The sequence below is a fragment of the Cryptotermes secundus genome, unplaced genomic scaffold (assembly GCF_002891405.2).
Source record: "Cryptotermes secundus unplaced genomic scaffold, Csec_1.0 scaffold724, whole genome shotgun sequence".
Lineage (NCBI taxonomy): Eukaryota > Metazoa > Arthropoda > Insecta > Blattodea > Kalotermitidae > Cryptotermes > Cryptotermes secundus.
Genome location: NW_019727403.1, coordinates 66,386 through 93,800, shown reverse-complemented (window position 1 = coordinate 93,800; position 27,415 = coordinate 66,386). Strand labels below are relative to the sequence as shown.

General features: G+C 39.2%; 1 protein-coding gene across 1 annotated transcript in view; it reads left to right on the top strand.

Moving 5' to 3' along the window:
• Window positions 1-11,035: 11,035 nt before the first annotated feature.
• The window catches only part of LOC111864730 (mucin-5AC), a 62,449-nt gene continuing 46,069 nt past the window's right edge, over window positions 11,036-27,415 (top strand). The window contains exon 1 of the mRNA XM_023852214.2: window positions 11,036-11,238. The gene's annotated coding sequence lies outside the window, so the exon portion shown is untranslated. The remainder of the gene's footprint in view (window positions 11,239-27,415) is intronic.

Here is a 27,415-nt window from a genome sequence, read left to right as displayed (position 1 = left end):
CAACACATCAGAGGGGAGGACCTCCCACACAAACGGAAGGTTAAATAAAGACAAAGCATTTAAAGGCATGACAATTGTTTAATGCTACATGGGATATTGAAGTCACTCTTAAGCCTGTGATGCCCGTTGTTACTATCGGTACAAATCTGACACAGAGGTTTCGCTTTTTCTTTCAAATTTCCACCTTCTGAATTTTAACATTGCTTAAGGCTTGTGTCTAATCTTTTAATGAAAACACGGAACGTTTTTCTTATGTGTGCATCGGTTATTGAAACCACGAGAAAATGATAAATTTGTAAACATTCATTAAGCCCGAAGCAAAATCTAGTTCTAATGGAGTTCTCATATCGGAAATCTGTTGACCTCACTTGACATGGATGAATAGCACTTGTGGAATGTAGGCACTCTTTGGCAGTATTTGAGGAATTCTATCTGATTTGACGTTGGTTATTTGAAAAGGCAGTGTCAAAAAACAATTACATGTCTGGAATAATTTTAAATATGTAAATAGGCCTGTTTATTAAGTAGAGTGAAAATAAAGCAATGTAAACTAATTCTACCCACTGACCACATTGAGAAAGTTACAAATCAGAAACCAAGACTATAAGGTTACTACTACGCATACCAGGTTACACATTTTTTATGCAGTATGCTCTGAATAGCCTTCACGTGCAGTTTAATGTAGTTCATATTGGAGCCGGTTTTCTGAATCTGACCTATCTTTTTTTTTATTGCTAGTGGGGTGGGACTAAGTCCCTTGTACTGCGGCCACTTCTAGCCTATTGTACCAGCCCCATATGATAGGTGAGGGTGATTGTGGAGCAATTGGTGGAATGAAGATTGGCAGGGGAAACTGAAATACTTGGAGAAAACCTGCCGCAGGACCACTTTGTCCACGACAAATTCCACTTGAACAAACCTGGGATCGAACTCGGGCCGTGGCAGTGGGAAGCCAGCGACTAACCGCTTGAGCTATTATCACTCATAGTTCATAAATAGTATTGCTATTTGAAAACAAAATACCCTAAATTAATTACTTGCTTTGTTATTACGTTTGTAAGAGATTTCACTTTACTCAATATATGAATGCAAACAAAGTTTAAACATTCTGGAATGTTTCGTCAGGTAGATTTAAGTGCATCGACATATTACCACCATCTTCTGGATCGAAGAGTTAAGTCGAGCAAAGCAAGAGTCAAGCAGATAGAATTTCGCATAAATACATTTCATTCAGATATCTGACAAATGAGTTACTTTCTTTATGTGCAGGTGCTTCAATGTTGTATCGCAAAAACAAATCATTATCACGGAGCGGGACAGAAGGAAAAGGTTACGATAGCTGCAGTGACTAGTTGCAGTTAAAGTAGACCAAAGAGACAATTGCTTGATGTTACTTGAACATGTGCATTGTAACTCTGGAGACACATAAGCCTTTTCAGCTATCATAAAGAGCAAATGTTCGGTTGGTGTGGAGTAAGAGGCGGGCACTGTCACTGCTTTCGGCTATGAACGTAAATACTGAGGGGCAAAAAATATATATATATGGGTTATATATTTTCCATTGCGAGGCAAATAACACTAAGAAAAGGAATGCTCGATTACTTGAAAAGCAAAGTAGCCGACTTTTCTCAGATGAAACATACTTCTCAGGAAAAAGTCATGCTGTATTGTACTATTATGTTTTCCTTTGAAAACAACTCGTTTCTCATACATACTGGTTCGAAATGTTTCAATAAGTAGGAAATAAATTGTTCTCTTTTTAATCAGAATTCAATTGTATTGATCTAGAATGGTATTATGATGCCATTTTCTGGTATAAAAAGTAAATCATATACTTTTGTTAGACCTCAATACCTAGTGAATGAACTGTGTTTGTTTCTTTTTATACACTAACAGAAGCAAAAGAGTAGGAGGTGATCGTAAGGTCTGAGCACCAGACTTCACAGTTTGTAGCCGAAATGGCCGTGCCGTAACTCAGATGGTTAGCCGCTGGCCTTCCACCGCTCCGGCCCGGGTTCAATCCCCCTCAAAGAAATTAATGAAGTGAATAATCGTGGCCAAAATGGTGGATACAATTGAAATATAATGAGATCTCAACACAGCTTTACTGAATATATTCATAATTACATTTAAGCGTTCGTAATCGGAGATCACAAATTGAAAGCAGCCCAAACCACCACCTCGGGAATCTACCCAATTATGTCCAACATTGATTTTTTTAACTTATATTAAAATATACATGCATAAAACAGTATTTAAACACAGCACGCATACTCTGTTGGTCTCACTTTGACAAAGCACACACAAACGCATTGCGATTCTGACTGATCGAAAGCTAACTGAATCGAAGAGTACCGACATTCAGGTGTTCCCCTCACGTGACATCCTGTCGGGAATTTTCTGTACTACTGTTAACAGTACAGCGTATATTTAAGTATTATATTTCTATATTTTGCTAGGAAGGTTATAATTTTATAATGTAGTCTAACTTAATCACAATTCGGCCTATTAATGTATTTTGTGATAATTAGTCTACATTCTTTATTTTGAAAAAAAATGAATGTAAGCTCATGGAATCACCTTTCTGAGATACTGGGGTTTCGGACTTTATCCANAGATAAATAAGAAAAAAAAAAACACTGGACTGGTCCAGTGATTGAGGCTAGCTCTTTCTAAGGGACCCAACAGAATAGGTGTTTTCCCTCACCTGAGGATGGAAACAGACCCAGTTTCTGAAACGTCGTGTTTTTCTTAGTTATCTTAAAAACCAGGACGATGGATACAGTCCGAAAACCCAATATCTCTGTGTGTTATACACCATCGTCAGAATCCTATAGTAACTAATCACCTTTCTGTCTACGCGCGTGTCTGTATGTGTATACCCCTTAACAAGTTTGCAGCGCCTGTACCAAACCTTCGCTTAGTGAGGGGGGGGGGTAGAGTCCAACTGGGTCCACTCGGCACGGCGGCCACTGATTGGCCTATTGTAGCCTGCCCCAGGTGATTATGATGATGGAGAATTTGGTGGAATGAAGATGGGCAGGGAAAACCGAAATACTCGGAGAAAACCCGCCCCAGCGCCACTTTGTCCACCACAAATCCCACTTGACCGGACCCGGGATCGAAACCGGGCCGCCGCGGTGGAAAGCCAGCGACTAACCGCTTGAGCTATGGCGCGGCATGTACCAAACCTTCATGCCACATGAAGCCATCTCGACGGCATACTTCGTAAGATGCTCATATCAGAAATACTAAATTGCTTAATTATTTAAATTGTTGACGTAATAAACTTACTAATACTGGAATGTCTGAACTGATCGTCATGAGACTTGTGTGTATATCGTTACACTTCAAGCCAGCTGAACGGAGTACTTGATAAATCCCTAAGTTCTAAATATTTTCTCAAACACGCAGTTTCCAGATTCTACAAATGTGTGTTCTTTATTCTTAAACATGTGAGCAAATTTCTCACCCACGGGAAAAGTAAAGGTAAAATTGTCCCTTTGCTTAACTAATTGGTTGCACGCCATCCATTGCACGTGTTGTGGGGTGGAATTATAGCTTAAGCATTCTTGGTCTCAGCACTAAATGGAGGTGAGTTGCCAGATTCACGCCCTGGCCGCTTTATCTATGGTGAAAGCGCCCTCTGTACCCATTGAAAGGGAGGCTAGTTGGGTCCCTGAGGCGGTCTAGACACTGTGAAGAAGAGAAAATATATTCCCCCTGACGGGAATCGAAACCCGGTCTTTTAGCCCGTTACACTTCCCTATACCAACTGAGCTATCCTGGCTTCATACATGTGAAACAAATGGCAAAATTATTGTTTTGAATAATAAGAAACATTTCCAGAATTGAACAGGTTCTTGAAACGCTCTTTGTTAAGAAATTCTCATAACAAGGAATGCAGTCAGCTTTATTATCGTTGCAATCGTCATTATTTGTGTAATTACTTATCATTATTATCGCTTTTATTAACTATTGAAACTGAACAGTCTCACCGCTTAGTAGAATATATAGTGATCATATTGTATTCCGAAGGCACCCGGTTTGAATCTCGGTCGGAATTGTGACTGTTATAACTAAGGATTGTGTTAGTTCCTGTCACTCAAGGCAAATGTCAGAACATTACCTTAAATAAGGCCACGACCGAAACGTCGGATGACTTTCACTGGTCTATTTATCTATGGCTCTATAGCCCTCTGTTGGACTTTGGCCGCTTTTTCAGTCTCTTGATCTATATACAGTAGATATAACTCCTTGGACGGGTGATGAGCCCGTCAGAAGGCCGCTACCTACACACAGAACATAAACACAGAATGAACGAACACACACATCCATACATAGAGTGGCATTCGAACTCACGACCCCAGCGTTCGAACGAGCGAAGACAGCTGATGCCCCACAAGGCGCGGCCACTGTGATCGGCCGTTCACTGGTCTACACGGCGTTATATCTCAGAAGATAGAACTCTTCATAAATGAGATTATTAATGCCGCTAGGAGAAGAACAGTCTCTGAAGACACTTGTTTTTGTTCATTTCAAAACGGTTATTATTTCATGTATAACAATTTTTAAATATAATTTGTAACATGAAAAATTGACAAACGAATTTACTGCAACACATAGAATGAATATGACCTCGCTTTCTAGGGCGCAAAACGTACTTTAGACCGTGGGTTCAAATCCCACTCGGCACATGTGTATTCGTCTGCTTTTGTATAATTTTAGTTTTCTTCTCTGTAGGTAGCGGCCTTGCGTTGGCCGGATTACCCGTCCAAGGAGTCCACAAAGAGCTTAGTCCGCCAAGGTAGAAGAAGAAATAAGATAAATGAAAAGAAATCGCTGAGACGAAGAGATCCTGATTACCAGACGAGACGATGCAGAGGCCAGAAATAATAAGACATTGAATCCAATTCTGCAAAGTCTGTAATGACGATTATGATAATGACGATCTAGCAAGTATGAATGAATCGCCTTACATCTGTGTAAGTAGAAAATGACTAAGGTCATATTACGTCCAAATTGTTGTGGAAACAGATACTGTAACAGAAGGAATGTGACGTAAGAGATCCGAAACGCATGAATCCGAACACCATTCGGTGTGGCTTTAATCTGAAAGAAGCAAAACAATATGGCCCCTCGATCGAAGAAACTGGCTCAAGGATAATTTGCATTTCAGAGGTGCTCTGCTCGAATATCTTCCGCCGGGTCGTTTGTTGTCCTGACTGAAGTTTGCTGTGTGATTCCTAAGTTCCTCGAGGTAAACGCCATGGAAGTACCTCAAATTAAACTACGGTCGCTTCTTGCAATATCCTTTCAAATTAATTATCCATTAATCATCTTATCTCCCAACTTTATACAAATAACTGACAGCGTTGATAAATAAACTAATGGCCTCTTTAACACGTCACGCTGAGAGTAACAAAAGCCAAACAATTTTGTGGCTTTTAATTGTTACAAATGCGCATATTCAACTGACTGAGGCCTGGAGTGGAGAATCTGATGTCATTTAACGCTTCACAGCGCAGTACTAATTATACAGAGTGTAAATAATTATATGTTACAGCGCTCTGTGGTAGATAGAGGGGTTCTATCTGTTCATGTTTTGCTAATACACCAATGTCCGGAAACGCTTTGTTTACGCGCTGGGGCCTCTGAAATATGAAGGATGACACCCTTACCTCTTACCTCTACGACTTATTGGTGATATTTACCTAACATTTCTCCAAGAGACGTTACCGAGCTACTGGAATTGGTGCCTTTGGAAGTCCGTCGTGAAATGCGGTTCCAGCTTGACACCCCAGGACGCTGCCCTAATGTCGTCCGTGAGTATTTGGATCAAACCTTTGGCAACAGATGGATTGCACGTGGGGGCCCAATACCCTAGCCCTATCGCTCCCCTGTCTTGAATCCACTGATTCCTTTCTCTAGGGGTACATGCAAAGCCTGGTGTACGAGGCTCCAGTGGAGACACAACGTGATCTTGTGGTAAGAATTGCAGTAGCAGCTGGAACCATCCGGGAAATGTCGGGAATCTTTCAAAGAGTTCAGCAAAACATGGCCAGGCGGTACAGAACATGCAATGAAGTCGACGGCTACCATTTTGAGCAACTTTTACAATGTAAAACAACGATAACAGCCCCTAAAACTTATGCATCCTCTCGGAAACTTTTTGAACCTTAGTGCCAAAAGGAAGCGTTTCCGGACATGGATGTAATAACAAATTATGATCAGATTGAACCCATCTATCTACCACAGAGTGTTGTAACAAATATTTATTTACACCCTGTATATACTGTCTTACTATTGAATAACACGACTCACAGCTTATTTTCGTTTTTTTCTTCCAAGAAGAGTCATTGCTTTCTTAAACATTATTAACTGATTACCATGGAGATGTTCTGTGCTTGCTCGGAGGAAACAACGACTTTTAAAATATTATTTAAAGAACTTTGCCCTATACATTATTGATTCGTGCTTCTAGCAATTACAATAAGAGAAAAAGAAAATTACATCCTTTAACAATAAGATGAAAATGAGAAAGTTATGGGAGCACTGGAACAAAGCAAGAGGTCCCTCATAATTCTGCCTTTGTTGTTTTTAGTTCATCAGTCTAACACCGAAACTTGACGGAGTTCCACTTTCTGTGTAGAATCTGTCATTTGATTTTAATGTTCCTTCATATCAGTCTACTTCAGTTAGCATTATATGGGATTAATTATTAAAAGAATTTTGACTTTTTTTCTTTGTTGGCAGTGCACATTAAATGCTGTGGAGGAACTTAAATTGTTTTATTTTGTGTCAATTATAAAATCAGCTTCAAATGAAACTCAGAATTAGGTTCATATAAAAATAATTGATTTACATATACTTGTTGAGGGGTACGCTGTAGAGTGGTTGGTTGAGGCACTATGCTACAAGCCGGAAGGTCGCGAGTTCGAGTTGTGATGAGGTTGATTTTTTTTCAATTTGCCTAATCCTTCCAGCCGCACTATGGCCCTGGGATCGACTCAGCGTCTAACAGGAATGAGTACCAGGAATCTCCCTGGGGGCTTAAAGGCGGCCGGCGATTAAGGCCAACAGCTTTACCGCCATCTGTGAGCCGATTGTCTAGAAGATTTGGGAGCCTCAACCTTTCACAAACCTATGGGCTTTTACGGCCTGTTACAGGGGTAGGTTTACATATAAATGTTATATTTTATGGGGCTGGGACTTTGTTTCCTAATTATATAAATTGATGGTTATTAGCAGCAGGGTGCTGAGATGAATGTTTGTATCGAAGAGGGAGAGAAATTAACAGGATGCTGGAGAAAACCGAATAGCGAAGACCTTCACGTTTTGTACGATTGACAAAATATTATTCAGGTAATGAAATTAACGTGGATAGGAGAGGCAAGGCATTTAGCGTACATGGGTGAAATACAGGAAATCTGAAACGTAGGTGCCTGAGGAAGACGTGTGTTAAAGTCAATCTTATAGAAATGCGGGGCGCGGGTACGGACTAGAAATGTGGCTGAGACAGAGCCCAGTAGCAGCTTGAAAGGGACTTGGCTCCGTGGAGCTGGTTGCTGGATCCTGATCTACACAAATCTTGAACGAACACTCTGCACTTATTAGAGGTGTTGTTAATCTATGCTTTTGCCTTGCACATAATCGAGATTCGGAAGTCATCATTAATTTGTACGATATTTGTAAGAATTGCNGATACGTTCCTCCGAAACGTCGGTTAACACCACATATACACGGTGCCAAATCCCAGAAGACTGCTTTCTTCATGTACGATATTTGTTTCGAAAATATGAAGAAATATGTTTAACACTGCTATTTTGCGTAAATTTAATCCGAATCCATTCACAAGTTTCGGAGAGTTGCCCACATTTCATTAAGCAGGGAAAATTGATGAATAAAATCGAAATGAGAACTTAACAGGCCCTCTTCCCTCTCTCGACTTAGCAGCTTTAACTAATCACACGACACTCCATTTTGCAATAGAATGTACCCACCCTCCAGCCGTACTGCATTTTGAAGTTCATGTAACGGTGCAAAGAAGACGCAGAATGTTTCTGCGGTCTTCACGTTACGTGTGCAGAGGTGAAAGTGACTCGAGTTCAAACCCAGGAACAAAAGATGTATCTGTGAAACGCTTGGGTTTTGGAACACAGCCAATGCAAGCCTCGCGTCTGAAGACGGCACTCCGTAATGTCAAGAGTGTGTTGCCTGCGCCCTTCTTATCTTGAAGCATCTAGTTCGAACTATACCAAGATTTGCGCTGACGTAGTTCTCTATTATACGTCAGAATGGCAGGGAGAGGGGTAAATAGAAAGAAAAATACCCGAGAAATATACAATAAAGATGGAAATAAGTAGTTAGAAAAAAAAAGTATAAAGAGAGAAGAAAAGTAGAAAGAGAAAGTAGAAAGAAAGAAAAACGAAAAGAAGGGAAGAAACTTATAAAGTTTCTTTCCTGGCAAGAAAATTCATATTTGACTATTTTATGAAATTTTAAATTCAAATAATATTTCCTTTCAAGTTCCCTTAATTTTTTTAAAAATATAATGGTATAATATGAATAAGTTAATAGTGAACAACACAATTCTCTACACTCAACTATGCCAGAAATTATATAAAAAACTTATGAATTTTATAAATTGTAAATAAAATATGTTCATGATACCAACAAACAAAAGCACGTTTTCTTTTCATTAGTAAAAATAAAAATAAAGTTTCGTGTTACTTTCCTGATTTTGTTTTTTTTATGAGTTGTGAGCTGAACTAGTACATAATGTTGCAAGTTTATTAGCAAGCTATAGCTGTTAATGGTATCTAAGCAACGACTCGGTAAACACACTTCCGAGTAAGCAGTGACCTCAGTAACTATAGAGACGGTGTTTTCCGTGAGGTCTGTGCAGAGTGCTTATAAGAGAAGTGAATGCAGTGACAGAGTTAGTTCAAGGGCAGTTACGAGTCAGCCGTAAACTGGAGGAGTGAGTCCAGAAGAATTGCTAGTTCCGAGGTTCCAGAGTGACTGAAGACGAAGTAGCAAGAAGACTCCATAGTGATTTGAAGTGCTAATTTATGCTTTGAAATCCGTTGACAGAACACGACTAATGAAGACTGGGAATCCTAGTGCATGGGCAACGATGATTGGAAAGTGTGCAATCAGCGATAGTGCTGTATTTAAGTGTGATTAAGAGAACTTGTAACAAAGGTGCTAATAAAGCCAGTCATCCGAACTACAACCCGTTATTTTCGTCACGCGTACCACGCTTCACGTGATAATACATACTACGTATATACATATACATATACGCAGATACATGTAATAATAATTTAATTTAATTCAGTTCTAAATTTTTATTTATTTATCTGTTAATTTAGGAGCCCAAAGACAAATTATGAAGTCAGCACCGGTAAAGAAAAATAACGAAACACAAAACAAAATACAAAAAACAAAGGCAAGTTTTATAACTTAAATAATAATAAAAATAATAACAACAATATTAATAATTTCATTAATACAGATTATATTTATCATTTAGAAGCACAATATTTACATTAATACCACTCTCATTTTCGCCACCGACAACACATGCTCCTAATGGCATTAAATTTTATCCCTAGATCCTTAAACGGCTGCCATTCATGTCTCCATTCGGAATACAGTGTCCCTTGCACTCACTGTCCCCTGCCACTCACTGCCCTCTGCTACTCACTGTCCCCTGCCACTCACTGTCCCCTGTACTCACTGTCCCCTGCCACTCACTGTCCCCTGCACTCACTGTCCCCTGCACTCACTGTCCCCTGCCACTCACTGTCCCCTACCACCCACTGTCCCCTGCACTCACTGTCCCCTGTACTCACTGTCCCTCTGCTACTAAAGCAACTTTTATATTTATTGACACTTTTAGAGAAGCGCGTAACAATTTGAATGAGATATGTGTAATACAACCCGCAGTTTAACTGTAATGACAATGTGCTGAAGTCAGTTGAACCGCCTCTGTGGCCTAGTGGTCAGAGTTCCTGGATACAGATACAGAGGGCTTGGGTTCGATTCTCGGTGCTACCAGATTTTCTGAGAAATAGTGGGCCTGGAATGGGTTACACTCAGCCTCGTGAGGATAACTGAGCAGATATTTCGAGGAAATAGGGGCTCCGATCTAGAAAACCGAGATTAACGACCGCGGGGATCCGTTGCGCTGACCACGTGACACCCTCTATTCGCAAAAGCTGACACTAACTTCGCCGACAAGCAACGGTCGCTCGGTCTGTATAGTTCGCTTGCAAACTACATGCCACGCAGTTTGCTTTTGTTGTTTGTGCCGAAGTTCAGTTCATTTCCTAAGTCACTTTTCTACATCACACATTTGATCGTCTTTGTGTTACTCTCGCCACCTTAGGTGTTACCTAGTTCCTGTTCTATTCCAGCATTAACATCACTTCTTCATCCCTGTTTAGAGACTGTTGAACTATTCTGGATATGTTCTTAAAATGAGCCTTTGTCCTGCACATACACGGTATTGGTATAATAATAATAATAATAATAATAATAATAATAATAATAATAATAATAATAATAATAACAACAACAAAAATAATGTACTCGTATTATCTTTTTTTGACGGGTCATCACTCGTCCTTGATATTCTTGAGGCTCCGAATTAGATTTTGGCCTGGAGGTTGGTTATCATGGCAGAATTTTATGCCTTTGCCAAGACCATCCAGGCAAATGTTGGAGCAGTAGCCCTGAAATATGCTATGATCCCCTTCTCTCACATCCCTCTCAATTCACTATATTCATTTTCTCATTCGATAACATATAAATTAGATGAATGTGAAAAAGTCATTAAATATACGAAGAAACGCAGCATAATCTTCAGGACCTGAAAGGCTGTAGCGTGTGCCATGGGGGTGGAGTGAAAACTGAGGAGACCCAGCCAGAAGAGAGTTGGAGATGTTATGTGGGTCAGCGGGGCGGCGCCGTATAAAACAAGTTGCAAGTACCCGCCCGCCTCTCAAAGAACAGAGAGTGTGCAGTGAGTGGGGTGGCCGTCAGCAGCGATCACTCTCACTTTAGCTGTAGTTAGGGTGGTGTGTGCTTGGTGTGTGTTTTGTTTGCATGGCTCATTAGTGCTACTGGAACGAAGACAGCCGCCTAATTAGAATAGGTACCAAGGGCTTTTCTTGGACTTGACTGCAGATACAGAAGTCGACTGCACTAAAATATGATGGGGACCTTAAGGTAATTATTTTATTAGTGATAATCAGTCGTAGACTATTGAAAACCGGTTTTACAATTACGTTATTTAGGGCATTCTTTCTGAACTTATTAGAGATGCATTGCTCCACATTGCTGAGTGATCAGAACAATTCCTCATATATTATTAAGTGAAAAGATACGTATCTCAGTCGGTACAACAACCAGACTTTGGATTTGACAAAAGAGGGATCTCGGTTCGATTACTAACAGGAGCAAGAGACTTTTCTTTTCCCCATAATTTCGAAAGAAGATCTTGAGCCTGCAGAGGCTGCTAACCATTGGGTACGTTGGGCTCTTTCAGAGGGCGTCAAGGTAACGTGAACATAGTGCTGAAGTCAAGAATGTGTTGAGCTGTCTTCTTTCCCCCACGCCTCTTCAAAGCGTGAGGCTTAATCAAGCACAAATCTATCTTTATCTTTTGTCTTTTTAGCCATTACACGAATGAAACATTACAGTAAAACTTACAGATATAAACGGGCTCTTTTTATAAATGTTACACGTAGTTATGAAGGGTTCCATAATTAATTGTCAAATTATGAAAACACTTCCCACTTTTTAGTCACCTAGGGAAAATCAGGCTATTCCTATGTATTCCGTTGCTTGGGTTTCGTAAGTTACAGGTAAAGGTTTCCCTGTTCTTATGTGCCACACGAGGGAGTGGACGTAGAGCCATATGCTTCCACAATCCTGCATTAGATGGAAGCGAATCGCCAGCTTCACGCTCCAACTGCTTAACATCTACGGAAATAAACTTCGATGTCCATTTCACTTAAGGATGGATTCTTCACACAGCCGATCTGGAGACAGCCATGATGAATAGAAAGTTTAGAGCCGCAAAGTCAATATGTGCTGCAAACTTCTGCAGTTGTCTGTGCAGTATATACCTTAAGTGTGGGAAGTTTACACCTCAGGCACGAGATCATGAGGTTTTAAAGGATTATATCGAAAAAAAACAAACAAACAAAATGGCAGTAATTCTGCAATATTTTAATAAATTTGCCACACATTTGGATGTTCCGAGGAAAACTACAGAGTTAAAATTGTGCTAATCACTTCTTATTCGAAATAGTAGCGGCCTCCGTAGTCTAGAGGTAAAGTTCCCACCTCATGACTCGTGGTACGCGGGTTCAAATACCCGGCGGAGGTCGTAGAATTTTTAAGGGCGGAAAAATTCAGGGAACAAGTCCTCCCGGAGGGACTTTAAGCTGTGTGTCCCGTGTCGTAACTTTACGGCACGTAAAAGAACCTCATATCCCCAAAGGAGATCACTGAGCCAACCGCCCAACAATAGTCTCTAAGGCCTCTGATATATGGGGGAAGCATTATAGATACCGCCAAGCAAGTGGCCGAACTCGCTTGCTCGGCGGGATTGATGGTACGCACCATTTATCGGTAGGGTATAGAGACTGGTAGAATATCATAGAGGGAAGCACAATAGATCAAACTGGTCGCGGTGCATGGGGAAACCCGCCCTCTCTAAATAACTAAAAAAAAAAACTATTCGAAATAGTAGCGGCAAACGGTTAAGAAAAATATAATATATTATTATTAACAACAATTAATGAGTTCCAGATTTTTGCCTTATTAAGAGCCAGTGTGATACACGAGGCGTGTGGTGTACTGTTGCATCAAATATGAAAGGAACAGTCACTAACATTGTGCCATTTTGTTATGAAATATTGACAGGTCTCTTTATAACACATTTACATGTTTCTTTGAAACGATTCATAATCTCTCCTTTTAGTGAAAGACTGACGTTGGGTCTCATTTCTGAAAATGTAATTTTCCATTGTTCACCATCCCAATGCACTGCCTGCGGATCGGATCTTATATAATGTGTGTTCTGTGTTACTTTTCTCAATTCCGTTTGAAGAGGCCACATGGTAGGGTGGCGTAGTCACGGATGTTAGGGTATTATTAATTTAGTTCTTAAAGAAATGGGTAATATGATGTGAACCCTTTTCAAGCGGTTCAGAATAGGGCCCAGAGTAGAATTCTTGTGAACACTGCAGTGAATTTGGATTCCATTCAGGACTCGAATTTCATAAAAGCTTAGCACCGCTCCGTAGAGTCTCAGTTACTTCGGTAATTAAGCACAACAGATCACTGTAGATCGCGGTGCAAGGGCCGAGAAGGCCCACCCCTTACACGTTATACATACTTCGATAATTCGCATCAGAAGTTTGCTCAGACAAGCCCAACGAGATGAAGTCAATACCCACTGAAACAGGGGAGCAAAGGAACTATCAACGTGAAATAAATTGTTGAGAAATATGCTTTGGCACAGGGTTTCTTTTGCTGGGGGATGCCGCCCTTCACTAGGCCGAGAACCTTTCTCCCGAAGACACCGAGAAATGGTTCGATAGCAAAGATGTGGAAATAACTTCAATCTAAAAATTCTACATTAAATTACAGATATAAGATTTAATATTAAAAATGCTTCATAGGTATCGTCAATGTTCATTAATAATGATGCTTTAAAATTGCTAAAACGTAATTAAGTCGTTTTTATAGGTTAGTCGAAAGCGCCTAAAATATTTTGATTCACAGCCAGCGGCTTCAAACTAAAAAAAAATACGTAGTTTATTCTGTCATCAATTCCTTTTTCGCATAATTAGAGCCAGAGCATGTTCTCTTTCTTCATTACAGCAGAAGCCAGCAAAGAGTGAGTCGAAACATTTACATATTTTCCAGCACAAAGATAGCTCGGCACAGAATTGTATAATGCATATACGAATAGATGTTTCTTAGTGTACTCTAGTTTATACTTTTCTTTAACAACAATTACTGTTTGGAGACAGGCATACAATTACGTACTGTTCTAACTGCAATAAGAAAATATCCTCCGATTTGCGTTGTTGATTGTTTTGCAGTGTGACACTTTCTCTAGCTCCATTCCAGTTAAATTAATCGCATCCTTCACTAGATCTGTGTTCTGTTCAGGTGCAATTGTACTGCTAAACTACTGTATTGACGTAGTATGACCAAAGACATTGACTTTATATACGCTTAATAATGCCACGTAGGGAGGCGTTGCAAAATGCACTCAGATAAAATAGCAGTACATCTGAAGAAGGAAAATACAACCAAACTGTGACCATCATGCAAGAGTGGTGTATGATATCTAACAAACAACTTGACTGATCTGCAAATGAAACGTGACAAGGACCTCACCTTCTGACTTCATTGACTCGCTTCACTTTCTTTGTTACGCCTAGAAACATGGCTTGAAATGAATTTCCGAAAATTGTTTCAGCATTTTCCTCATATTACTCTTCATATACTGAAATAATGTCAACATTATCTGAGGCATTTTTAACGAAATGTTTGTTTTCGAACAAATTAAAATCACATTTGGCAAATCAGGCGAAAATATTCATGTTTCAATATCGGTCTTTATTTTTTGGCTAAAATCATTTTACTGGAAATATTGCGTGGGAAACCCATTTTTATATTGAAGAATCCACAATTACAGACAATGGTTAGACATTTTTCAGGACACACTGCCGTAAATAAAGCGGTCTCTTGGGGAGACGCAGTGCATGAGAACATTTCATAAACTTCTTTTCTTCCTTGTTCCATTTTATTAAATAAAGAGTAACTCTGTTGATTTTTTCTCATATTGTGGCCATTAAGCGGTAGTCGCATAAATTTCGTATTACTAATTTTGAAGAAGTTTTAAGAAATGTCATCTCCTTTACCTGAGGGCAGTGACTGTAGAATTTCTCGACGACTGAGGTAGCATTTAAGCTTGCGTAGATCTTGTTATTTGGCAGTGCTGTGGGAAAACATTCATTGCTAATGATTGCTTTAATATCATGAAAATAGTTTAGCATTAATTCAAAATTTATTTTCGATGTTATTGTCACTTTTTTGTCTTCAAGACTCCGGACCTTTCCACATGGACTTCGGCGGCTTCGCACTGCAATATCTGAGTCCCACAGCCTTGCTTGATTCCTGAGTGTATATTTTGATCCCGTTCTTTTTAACAGACCAAATATTTGCTACAGTCGATAAACTGAATAGCAGTGACTGACACACAATGCTGAACCAGACAGTCACTCCACTTGCTTCGCATTTGGGTGGTCCTGGCTGAAATCTCGGCCCGGAGATTGGGAATTCTCATTGAGGTGTTCTCACGGCTTCTCACATTTCCTCCATTGCAATGCTGGAACGACACATCAAACAAGAAGTTCTGGGAAGAACTAATCGCCCAGATTTCTTTGAAATGGGACGGGTCGCTTATCAAGTGATGAGTTCAACAGTTCTTCTATTTCTGCACGCGTTTTTGCCGCATTAACATTTTTCCAAGCCGTTGCCTATCAACGATAGGGAGATATAGATACAGACACACAGACTGATTGGAGGGATTTATGAAATACGCCATTGAGCTTCTCTTAAGTGCCACGATATGCATACCAAATTTCATAAGGATTGGTTCAGGTATTCAGAAGTTAATGGGGGTAGGGATACATAGATAAACAACCATATATNCAGAAGACAACTTTCTTCATTGTCATCGCCGTGAAAACCTCAAAACTTACAAACCATATATATGTTCTATAAAAATAAGGACAGTAGGCTAAGTAAGCAACGACCATTTCCTTAAAAATTTTTCCAATTTATTATTCATTAATCAGCCTTCCATTCGACGCTATATAATCTGCGTTACTGACAGCATGGAATATATATAAAATAAATAAACTTCTGAACCTCACAGGGGAAAGTGCTGTTTTGCTTCAAAAAGCCCACCTCATTTTTTATATACTAAACAGCTTACAATATCCCTTACTGATATCTTTATATCTTTAAACGCTTTCTTGTCTCGTAACAGGTTTACGTAAACAATATTTCGCTCAGTGGAATTCGATTTTATTCAGTTATGTGTATAGTGCGTAATGCGTGGATCGCATCACATTGGGTGAGCGACAGCCTCCTAGAGACAAACAGAGAATTTGGAACAGGAAGTGCCTCTCACTGGAGGACATTCTCTGACATTTAGGTCAAAGATCATGTTGAAGGTTCTTCACGACAATGCGAAAAAATACACCACAGCAATGAAACACAGTTTAGGCTGGATTCATACACCGACTTCAACAATCGGGGTTCTCACTTATCGAGGTTACTTCTCGAAGGCACAATAATTTGCAGTTTCCTGTTCTTATACATTCACAAAATAGTCTTATATATCACATCCTTAAACATCTGAAGACTCCACAATTTGAGATCTTTTAGACATTGAATTGTACAGTAAGATAACTGGCCCTTTTTATTTTATTGGAGTTTTAAAACTAGAATATAGTTGGTTGCGTAAATCTTACTTCAATCTCGTTTGTATGTAGGCCTGATAATGAATTTCGTTTTTTTATGTAAGATAACTGTTTCTAAAGCAGCATGCTGTACTTCTACAGTGTTCATAATATATCAGCCCCAAAACAGTCAAAAAACCTCGTCCGAAATATTTTTCTAATTTGTTCAGTACGTACTGAATTATATGAACTTCTACAAAATATTTGAGCATCCATAAGAATTGACATTCCTTGTTGTAAAATTCAGACAGAAATTGAGCTGCTAAAAAATTAAACAAAGGACTCCAGAAAGCCTACTAAATTTAATCTAAATCTGTTCACCCATATCACAGCTGTTTCGTGATAACAAGTGTATGTGCCCATTGTGTATTTCCATGTTCTATCGAGGATAATTTATTGCTTCGTGAAGCGAAACAATTTATTGTACTGAAAGTAAACCGCCTGGCTGCGGCCTCGACTACCCAAACTGTGGGACGTTGTGCATTTCTAAATTGACATTTATGTCTCATGGAATATGGCGTTATACGATATATTCGGGTAGACATCCACTGATAATTCCTGTGAACATGCTGGCTCCATCTTCACGGTTTCATTCTTCTGCTCTGATTAGGGGCAGTAGGTTCCCCCGAAACGTCGGTAAATATATAGTAAACTATTTCATGGTTTCATTCTTCTGCCCTGAACATAGGGCAGTACGTTCCTCCGAAACGTCGGCAAATATATATACTAAACTATTTCATTGTTTCATTTTTCTGCCCTAAACATAGGGCAGTACGTTCCTCCGAATCGTCGGTAAATATATACTAAATTATTTCAGGGTTTCATTTTTCTCTCCTGAATATGGGAGCGGCAAGTCCCTCCGAAACTTCGGTAATATATATTAAACTATTCCAGCGTTTCATTTTCCTGTCCTGAATATGTGGGCAGAACATTCCTCCGAAACGTCAGTAAACATACCTACACGGCGTCACATCCGAGGGATAAGTTACCGCCGTGAGAACCTCAAATTTCACATGTTCAGATCAGTTCTCTGAAATACAAGTGCCCCTACGGAACGTTGCAGCTCTGGACGCACCCGGAGACAAGTTTTACTCGGTCCTTCCGAGCAAATATCGCTACAGACCTCAAGAAGGGCAATGACCATTTCCAATTCGCCGTTCACACTCTTACCGCCATTCTAAGCTCTTTAATCAATGACGATAGATTAAACCTGAATAAGCAGACCAAATATTTATAATTTCTTTGATATATACACATACACAGTATACATACACGTATAATAGGTCTACGGCTAGATTCTGATATCTAATTCCGCTTATCTGTGAGTTATTTAACGACACTGTTCACTTACAGATAAAAAATAGTGGCACGCGGTAGCGTACTTGGTTGAGGTGCTATGCCTCAAGCTGGAAGGTCGCGGGTTCAAGTCCCGATGAGGTCATTGGATATTTTTCCATTGACCTAATCCTTCCAGCCGCCCTATGGCCCTGGGATCGACTCAGCCTCTGGCAGAAATGAGTACCACTTATTACTTAAATAATTTTCCTGGGGAGTAAAGCGCGGCCGGCGAGTAAGGCTGACAACATTACCGCCATCTTTGAGCCGATTGTCTAGTTAATATGTGACCCTCAACGTCTCAGAACCCTATGGGCCTTCACGGCCTGTTACAGGGATAGCTTTACCTTTTTTTTTTACTTTACTTCACTTGTAGGAATTGTTTATTTTTGGAGAAGACGACAGAACTCTTGCATGGGTAGACACTGTAGACCCGCCCAGCTTCGAGTCGCTCTCGTCTCTTTTCATATTGCGACTTGTTGCTTCTATTTACTTTATATAAGGTGTTGGTTTCAATTTTTAGTGTTCGTTTCTAATTATTGCTGTTCATTTTAACAAACAGACGTATAAACATATATCATAAATCTGTCTTCCTTTACGGCCTATTACTGCTCGTATTTGTTAATTTCATGCATCTTGTCACACAAACATATCAATGATTATTGCCTCAACATTAGTGGTAAATTTATTTTCGATTTCCGAGTTTCTTCTAAACAAATTTCTTTCAAGGAATACATCCCTTTCGTAGAATAATTTGGTATAAAATCTAGATAATTATGTTAATATTTAAGTAAATTAATTGCATTAAATGCATAGGAGTTTCTTTTCAACAATAAATTTAATTACATAAATTTTATCTACAGCGTCGAGTGAGACTGGAGGACAACTATGAATGACCATACTTTCAGAAAGTGTAAGAAGGTGGCCGTGGCCCATTGCAAAATAGTTCCGTCATTCGTCATTCAGTCAGTAAGAAAGACCACGAAAAGCCTCATAATAGCCAATGTCTCTTCCAAACCGTTACTGCTATAATAAATTGCTCAGTACGTCAAAGTCAAAACATCGTACAAGCAGAACCAACATCCGGAAGGCGGGAGGCCTTGAGATAATAATACATGCAGAATCTCGTGGAATTTGTTTTGTTCTGAGCCATTAGTAACGGTGTTTCTCGCGGGAACCTTGCTTATCTCTATAGTTAAGGCTATTTTTGTCCTTCGTATGTGTTCCTGAATAATTATACCTAATGCGAATAAAATACAAGTTGGTCTCAAAGTTCATTAGCTGCAACTGTAATTACACACATCAATTACATTCGTCGAGATCTCTAAAATTTCTTTAAAAAACTCATCTCTAAAAGATAACTCTCAACCAAAATCCATTAAAATTTCCGTTCAGTGGAGACTCGCCTCTTTCCTTTCGAATATTATTTATGCTACCTTTTAATTAATTCTTCAGCTTAAATGGAATTAAATAAATCTGATTATACATTTGTTTCTAACACAAAGCATTATTACAAGCACAGAATATCTATGCCAATACTGCACAACGAGTGTTTTGCAGTATATTACTTCATCAGCTCTAATCATCAGTAATGATTATTATAACAAGCGGTATTCATAAAATTGTTCTTGTGCCCTATTAAACACCAGACTGATATAATTATCAGTTGGATATGTACTTAGACCTTATGATCTGAACTTAAACTTTCTATAAAGGCTCTTTTGAATTACTGCATTTTGATTAGAGTTTTGTCCTCACTGTACTTAAAATATTGGTAATATATTTTTCAGACATTGGTCAGATCAACTGATAACATCAGATATTTTCCCGGTGGAAAATATTGGAAATCCCAACTGTGGAATAAATATGTTGAAGTTGTCGGTGTGAAATACCGTATTTACGCATGTATAGGCCGCACATTTTTTGCCAAAAAATCAAGAGGAAAACTGGGGTGCGGCTTATATTCGAAATATTCGAAATCACACTTCATCAAAAAAAAAATATATTCATAATTAGTAATACAGGGTGTAATACTCCTGAAATAATATTCCAAGAAAATTATTTTTTCTATAATTTCTGTCTGAAAATTGTGCTGCGGCCTATACACGCACGCGGCCTATACATGCGTAAATACGGTATTTGTATGTTGCTCCACCACACGAGCGAAAACTTTGTTCAAACAACTACAAATGTCACACTGCTGAACATCGACATATGTGTAGTGTCATATGCGTTATGCTAAAAGTAAACAACAGATTCTAATACATGAACCCATGTAGCGGGGAACTAACAAGACAGCCATTATCAATAACAAGCACCCACATAAACTATTAGCTACGTGCACAAACGTCCAACTGAAAAGAAAAGTCTCACTCCTCTTGAAGAATATGCCAAATTTCAGATTTTCCAATGTTTTAAAATGAAATTTTGGTCCGTATTAAGTAACAAATTAAAACCACGGCTTAGGGTCTTTCTAGAATAGGTAATAAAGTCATTGTTTTGTGTGGAACTCCTGGGTTCATCGCTGTGTTCATAAAATCACAGCATTGATTCTTGTCCGTATTCATTCAGTCCACGCTTTTACACCCTGTTTCTGCTAGTACGTTTAGACAGCACCCTTCCATCTGTGCTGTCGTATACAAAGCGATTTCTTCCTTTAACTTCTCAGACCATCGTTCTGTATGCATTTTCACGATGAGTGTTACATGTTCCGTCCACCCAGTCTTTCATTTTATTAACTCTTTATTGTGCCAAGTGTAGAAATTATAATGAAGCTGCAGAGTCTATAAGTTTCTCCAACGTCTTCTTACTTCCGCTTCCTGAGTTCCAGATATGCCGCTTAGCGAATGTTTCGAATTTCCGAATGAAAGAAGTCGGCATTTATTTTTATACGGAAAATACTATGCTTATAAGTGTGCTCTAGATTTCAGTAGAAGAAACGAAGTTATTAGAAAGGAACCTTGGAGATATGACATGTGCAATTATGAACTAAATTGAAAAGAAGTGGTTCAGAACATGTTACAATGGTGGGCTGTTCTGAAGGCACTGATGAACCACTCGGTTCCTTAAAAATAGGAATTTTAATTGATCAGTTGAATAACTGTCAGTTTTCTGCAGAAGATTCTGTACCACGAAGTCAGTTGCTTAGGAATTCAGCGTGTTATTTCGTTTCGAGTTTTAACTAGGCGTGACAGGTGGAAGAAGAGACGTGTTGAAAGTCTGGGCATGTGCAGGGGAGTAATGAAATGGATCTTGAGTAAACAGGGTGTGAGCTCGTTGACTCAATCTTTTTTGGGGGGGGGGGATGCTCAAGCTAGAATCCAGCTGCAGACTCCTGCTAACACAGTAATGAACATTTAGGTTCGACAAAGGGCGGAGAACGTATTGAGATTTCTTTACTTTCTATTGGCTTCTCGAGAATGACTCTGCTCCGTGGAGTTAGTTATGAAGTGGTAAAATGTCTAACCTAATGTGAAAGTTAGTATGTGGGATTCTGACGTGCTCGTATGTTGAAGGTACGGGAAGTACGGAAAGGCAGCTGTGAGAAACAAAACGCAGGAGGAAGAACTTCATAACCAGTAGCACGTGAAGGACCCTCGAGACATGCATGAATACTAACGCATCCGTTACTTACTTACGACCTCAATGTCATGAGCCAGAGAACCTGTCCCTTCTTATATACATAAAGACCTACTTTACTCCCATAAGTTCTATGCAAATTCCCACAGTTTCTTTAAATTAGAACTGTTAAGAATATTTCCTTTATTCAACTGTGAATGGATTAATTCCTTCAGTTGCAGAAAAGTCCAGTAAATCGAAAGCATTCCTTTTCAAACCCTCAAATAATGTTCTATTTGCAATGCAAGTAACAAAGCCACTAGAAATTGAATCTAACCGAACATTAGTTATTGGGGATGTCCTAATATTTCAGCAGTTCTCTTCTCTCTCCACTGTCAGTCTATTTAAGTCTATTATAATAACTTATAAATGGCCAAGTCCACCTCATTGCATGCTCTTCCAAATTCTTCATTCTGAAACATCTTTGCATTCGGCGCTAAATGACTTATATAGCTGAAACAAGATCATTACAAAAATGAGAAAACTTGCTAAGCCAATCTGCTCCACAATTCGAGGCCTCTGAACCTCAGTAGTTCATGCACTTTAATACACATTTCGCGGAGAACACAAAATGCAAACTCGGAAAGTCCTTGCTGAAATTTCAACACAGTTCGAGAATAGAGAGGCCACCATGCAGAGAGGTACGCCTGTATATGATAGGCAAAGGACACAGCACCTGAGAATAAAAGAGGAACGATAAGATTTCTTCCCGAATTGTACATAAAAGACTCTCAATCATTGTATTTAATATAATGTACTGCATAGTGTAACACTAAAAATCTCTGCAATTTGCAAACAGAATATATTTGGACTTATTTGTTTCGCATGATTTTCAGAATAAACAGCTCTTAAATAATTAAACAGGATTAACAAGCTCGTCTTCTTAATTGGGAGATTTATATTTCCTGCTTTCCTGCTCTGCTTGTTGACTGCTTCATATTTGTTTATAGCAAGGTTTACTCTTCGACCCTAAAGATGAAACCATAAGTTTCTCCGAAACTTTGATCCACTTTCAACAGACTTCACGGCGTTGTTTGCCAGAAAATAGAAATCTCATAGATACCGATTTGAGAATTTAAGTTTTAACGAGATTTCAAATTTAATATAAATAAATTTGATTGGACCATTCAATATTATAATTTTATACGTTCTAAATTCTAACAGAGCTTATGCCCTCTTCTCTTACTCTCTCTCTCTCTCGGTCGCGCTAGCTAGAGGCCATAACGAACTAATGCGACTACAGTAGTAGAGGCCCACATATTTTGCGAGTTCCTTTTGTAACATTTGCCTTCATTACTTATACCGTACTGCAAGGGGAAGTATTGGTGCATATAAACACCATGCAGTAACGTACAGATTTTACAGCGCCAATTTCAAACATGATCGCATCACAATGTTTCCTCTTGTTCCCTATAGCTCAGTAAACTGAAAAGCCTACAAAGTCCCGCAATGAATAGGGGCCTTTAGTCTGTGCATGATTGGTTTCCTGCTTGTAGGTCCTCGAAACATGTACATTGTGCATGTACAAAAGTGAATCCAGCATGCTAAAAAGTTTCACTTACTTTCAACTTGAGTTCGAAAAGGAAATTGTGTTTCAGATGCTCACTTCTCGTAATACGCGTGTAACAGTCTTAAGCAGTACGTATATAGCTGTATGTGTTAATCTTTAGAAATGGGACGTCTAGCGCTAGGGAGATGTGAACCAGGACCTAACAGACACTTCATAAACATAACATAGATGTTCCTAAAATTATTTTCTTGAGTATGAACTAAAATGGACCCTATAAAATGTTATTTCCAGTCAATAATAAATATAATTTTTTGAGGGTAACTAATAATTTGAACTCAAAATTTTATCATTGGAAGAGAAAATTCGAACTGATTCTTGAGTTAACTAATTTAGTTACCTCCCATTGCAAAGTGCTGCTTTATATTTCCGACCCATATAATACTCATTGGAATTCGTCCTTCCAAGGCTCTCCATTAATTATTTTTTCTTAGCCACGATGACTGCAAGTATTCTATATGAAAAGAAAAACTAGTGGTGACATAATTACACAAATTTCACAATTCCGCGCATATTTCACAATATTCAGATTCAGAGACTCTCAAGTGCAGAGAATGAAGCAGAAAGCGAGATATAACGAGATTTAAGGTTCTGCCAAGTTCCATTCTGTTTCAGGATGTTCTTGATTCTTTTTCTTTTAATCCGTTCCTCTTATGCCTTTACGATGTCTGGGTTGTCTCTTTTCTCATTCTGAACATTTTTCAGAGGGTAGGACTCCTTGGACGGGTGGCCGAGTAGGACTCCTTGGACGGGAGACCAGCTCTTCGCAAGACCTCTACCTAAACACAGCACAACACAAACATTGAATAAACAAATATTCATGCCTTGTGTGGGATTCGAAACCACGATCCCGGCTTCCGAGCGAGCGAAGACAGTCCATGCCTTAGACCGTTCGGCTACCGTACCGGCGGATACTCTTGCACACTATAAAATGCGATATTCATTGACTGGAATGCATCATGTAACTTCTTTCAAACATTAAAATAAAGACATTTTTCAAGCGTACACGGTCTGGAATTTGAATAAATTAAGCGATTTGGCCAAAAATATGAGCAACTCTTATCAGCATCCTTTAGTGAGTGTGTTCACTATCTACATACTTGTCTTCTGACCTCACTTCAACATTTTAATGCTTGGAATTTTTCCCCGCAGTTATTTCTGCCTTCCCACACTATGCTCTTAATGTCTTCTAGCGATTCAAAAGTACGTCATTTCCAGTAAATTTCTCCTTTCTTGACGATAAAAAAGTCATCAGGAGACAAACCAGGCAACTAAGGAACATGTTCCAATAATATTTACTCTTTATATTCTAGCTAAAGCTAGAATAGTAAATATGAACCATTTCTTGGCGGGCTGAATTACTCTTAACTACGCGACCAAATTCCTCGACCAGAAAATGAGTACATTATTTAATTAAGCAATGCTTCACGTCTACTGTCCAAAAACATAAAAATTAGAATATACAAAACTATAATTTTGCCTGTGGTTCTGTATTGGTGTGAAACTTGGCCTTTGACATTAAGGGAGGAACACAGACTGGGGGTGTTTGAGAACTGGGTGTTGAGGGGAATATTTGGACCGAAGAGAGATGAAGTGACGGGAGGTCGGAGGAAACTACATAATGAGGAGCTTCATAATTTGTACTCTTCTCAAGTATAATTAGAATGATCAAGTCAAGGAGGATGAGATGGGCAGGGCATGTAGCACGAATGGGGGAAACGAGGAATGCGTATAGGATATTGGTGGGAAAGCCAGAAGGAAAGAGACCACAGGGAAGACCAAGGCGTAGGTGGGTGGACAATATTAAAATGGATCTTAGTGAGATAGACTGGGATGGTACTGAGTGGATTGATCTGGCTCAGAATAGGGACCAGTAGAGGGCTCTCGTGAACACGGTAATGAACCTTCGGGTTCCATAAAATGCTGGGAAATTCTTGAGTAGCTGCGGAATTGGCGGGTCCTCAAGAAGGGCTCAGCTCCATGAGTAAGTAAATATTCGTCAATTGTTATTTAAACACCTGATAAGTTGGTCAGTTAATTATTGTACTTAGGTGGTTCATCAGTCGCTTAACTCCGAAAGCTCTTAACAAAAAAATCGTCATATTTTATGTGGATTGACGATTTTATTAAACTTAGCTTCTTTTTTCCTTGAATTTTTCTTATCAGAAAGACGTTGAATTAATGTATGCCTTATATACGTAGATATTTTTTATGAAAAATTGAAATTCTGAAAGTAGAGGCCTACTTACACAGAAATAAATAATGAATTATGTTGCCTTCTTGTATTTCTTTTCCAGCTTTCATAAGCTGTAATTAAAAGCAGAACCGTGTGGTTACTTTATTCACTTTTTTCTTCGCAGGCGGTTCAATCCTCCACTAAGCAGCTTTCTAACACGATGGTATCAGAATACCAAATGAGTGTTTGACCTGCCGTTAGCGTAGAGACGTCGTGAGTCAATGCCAAGGTTTATAGATTCCACTGCCTTGGGGGTTTAACGCATGTCAACGTCCGAGACATGAAGAAAGTAAAAATGCTACAAACATGTTCACAACAAGAGCCGTCTGCTATATCAGACCTCAAAATTTCTATTTGTTCCAACGTTCATTTATTCTGAAATTATTATTTCCACGGACTGTGCATTTTCTTCATTCGACTGTTACTAAAAGAGGCTGATGGCAACTACTTAATTTCTAGGCTATAACTATTGTTATATAACTAACTGTTTTTGAACATTTGTTTGTATGTATGTCCGGACTGAAAAAACGAGATTAACGGCCTTGGTGATCCGTTGCACTGATCAGGCGACACCCTCTATTAGCAAAAGTTGGCACTATTTTTTTTTGCTAGTGTGGTGGGACTAAGTCCCTTGTACTGCGGCCGCTTCTGGCCTATTGTACCAGCGCCAGATGATAGGTGAGGGTGATTGTGGAGCAATTGGTGGAATGAAGATTGGCAAGGAAAACCGAAGTACGCGGAGAAAACCTGCCCCAGCGCCACTTTGTCCACCACAAATCCCACTTGATCAGACCCCGGGATCGAACCCGGGCCGTCGCGGTGGGAAGCCAGGGACTAACTGCTTAAACTATGGCGCGGCCAAAAGTTGGCACTAACTTCGCCGACAAGCGGCGGTCGCTCGGTCGGTATAGTTCGCTTGCGGACTAGAGGCTACAGAGTTCTGTTTCTTGTTTGTTTGTATGTATGTATATTTTACTCAAAGATGCTGTCAGTAACTGAGACTGTACAGCGCCGAGCGGTAGGAACATTTGATTTGGAGACGACGTCTAAGGAAGGGGTCTCTCAGAATTTGAAGTATCATACGACAGTTGCTTATAGAGACTGAATAAACTCACGAGAAAGCTCAGCCAGCACATTTGGTCTCCGATCAGGATCTGACACCGGAACTCCCTGACTACGAAGCAGGTGTGCCACCCACTCGACTGCAACGTTCGGTGCCCATCTGCGAGCTACGTACAAACATTTCCCTCTAGGTAGGACCTACTTTCTCAGCCTCTTATGATACAACATTATGGGGAGATTTCTATTTCTCTCGGAATCTGCGTGTCAAATCAGTATTCTGTCACTGCCGGCCGTCATTTTATTAAAAACTCGAGGCTAATTTGTTTTTACTGTGTTGATAGTTTGTAACTCATTATAATTTATTGCAAAAAGAACTCTTCGATTTGAGACGGAACATTTTATCGAGTAGTGGATAATTACTGGACAACACGTTAAAACATAATGCAATAAAAATTTGTATCTATAAGGAAAACATCGAGTTATTTTCAAGAAAACTAAAATCGGATATTGTCTCTAGTTCTGCAAAATGATATAACACAGAACAAGATTTAAGTAACATGAGTTAGATATGAATGAGGCAGAAGGGCGTGTTTCGGGACTTAATTTTACTTCTTGTTCTGCGTTTCGTTCAAGTAAATGTGAAAATGAACAACGGGAGAAATATCTATTGAGATTCGAACATTTCTTACTATGTCATCCACAAGAGAAACTATACAGCTCTGACAATTTTTCTAATGTTAGCCTTGTTTAATACTAATTCCGTAACTGACCGTTATTTCATCGAAGAACGTGCCGAATAGAACACTGTCTTGGTGAACTAATTAAACTTTCTGATTCGTAAACAAGTAGAGAATTATACGTGCTTGAGATTGAGTCCGAAATTATTCACACAAGAGTAAAACTTTTTTCTTCTTTTGCTATTGGTCCCACTGTTGAATTTGCAAGAAACTGTAAGCACGAAACACCTCTGCTGTTGCAATGACTTATTTGACCTTCATATTTCATTTGTCTTTCATCACCAGTGGCGTCAAC